We start from the raw sequence: 2,056 nt of genomic DNA, 5'->3' as shown, positions 1-2,056 counted from the left end.
TAGATGTATTACCAGTCATCCAAAGGATCTGTGCCGGTTCAACTTTCTAACAGACTCCAGGTTACACTTAATTACTGTTTATGACCTTCAGGCCTTTGTTCGATGATCGTGGGCCCATCTGGTTCTTTAATCACAGGTTACAACCCCGCAGGAATCACTCCTGCAAAAGCCACGGTTAGGCCATGTTTCATTGTCTCTTGACCTTTGCCATGCTATTTGTGGGCAGCGAAACTGAAGAAGGAGCCAACATCACGCCCCCAAAAAGAAAACTGAAATAAAGAAATTGGAAGCCGCGATAAAACATACTGCCAGAAAGGAGAGGATTGCAAATCCAGGAGGAGCCACCTGAATTCCAAATGCGTTACAGAAAGGAGAAATCCTATCTGTCATCGCTCTGTTGGATCTGAAACAAGGGACTTCATCACACCAGGCTACTAAGATGCCAACAACCACATTCGCATAGGAAACCCAAACATTTAGGGACAGTCATTTTGGTACAACTGTTCAAAAGTGGCATGGTTTGGCTACAGTCCCGGCTCCTTCCTTCTGTATGCCAGCCTTCTTGCCATAAGGTCATATGGCATGCCTTTTGGTCTGCATTTTTTATTATTACTTTCAATTGTGTACTCATAACAATTTATTAAGGCCTCATCCCACTACCTTTTAAACTGGATAATAATAATAATAATAATAATAATAATAATAATAATAATAATAATAATAATAATAATAATATTTCCCACCTCTCCCTGCGGATCGAGGTGGGATCACAACAGTATCAGCAATACAAATCACAAAGTGCACAATAGGATAAAAACAGCATTATTTAACAATACAATACAATACTAATCAACCAGCAGTGTTCATAGAATCATAGAATAATAGAGTTGGAAGAGACAACAAGAGCCATCCAGTCCAACCCCATTCTGCCATGCAGGAAATCACAATCAAAGCATCCCCATTGACAGATGGCCATCCAGCCTCTGTTTAAAGACCTCCAAGGAAGGAGACTCCATTACAATCTCCAAGAAAGGAGTGTGTTCCACTGTCGAACAGCCCTTACTCTCAGGAAGTTCCTCCTAATGTTGAGCTGGAACCTCTTTTCCTGGAGCTTGCACCCATTGCTCCATTGGGTCCTAGTCTCTGGAGCAGCAGAAAACAAGCTTGCTCCCTCATCAATATGGCATCCCTTCAGATACAGTGTTGCTGTAGGAGAATTAACACATCCAACTCGTCGTCTGTTTTCCGTATTATCAAATCGGAGTGGGAATATTCAACTATAGCAGGTCGGGTGGATATGCCCACTGGAAGAGATCCGTTTTTAATGCCTTCTTAAAGGCTTCTAGTGTGGTAATAAGACGGATCTCCTCCGGTAAGTTATTCCATACTTTTGGGGCCACGGCTGTAAATGCTTTGTGGGAAGTAGTGACCAGTCTAGTTTTTGTGTATTCCAGCATGAATTGGTTTGCACTGGTTCAACAACCCTGGTTCCCACTTAATCCAAATCGCTGAAGCGATTTCAAGAGCCATGCGCTAGACTCATTTAACCTGCGTCTGTTTGACGCTGTTTTTTTCCGCTTCAAATCTGTGCAAGTGTGAACAACATGGGGATAGGAATCAATTCAAATTTCCCCTTCGGCCGGCTGGAACCGAATCATTTTGAATCGATCCGTTTGTGAATGGGAACCACAAGTGGATAATTTTGGAGGGGAAAAATGTGATAGGGGCAAATGTAGTGGGAAACGCACTCCGCTGTTGAATCGATTCATCGATTTGGATTGCACACTGGTTTATCAGTAAGTGGGAATGGGGTCAAGGAAAAAGGAGAGAAAAGAAATTGTGAATAGCAAGGAAGAGAGGGGAGAGAACGAGAGGAACCAAGCAATTGCCTGCATATTAGAACTGCAGCAGGAGGAACTTATCACACATGAACCAACAGTCGAAAAGCAACGCAACTGGAACGCATTGGCGGGTTTTGTCCATCCGTGAGAAGGAGCACCCCTGAAATGGATGAACTACACACCAGCTACTGGACAGATACAACCTCATGTAATGA

Source organism: Sceloporus undulatus, chromosome 7 (assembly GCF_019175285.1).
Source record: "Sceloporus undulatus isolate JIND9_A2432 ecotype Alabama chromosome 7, SceUnd_v1.1, whole genome shotgun sequence".
Lineage (NCBI taxonomy): Eukaryota > Metazoa > Chordata > Lepidosauria > Squamata > Phrynosomatidae > Sceloporus > Sceloporus undulatus.
Note: the sequence above shows the minus strand (reverse complement) of the source record.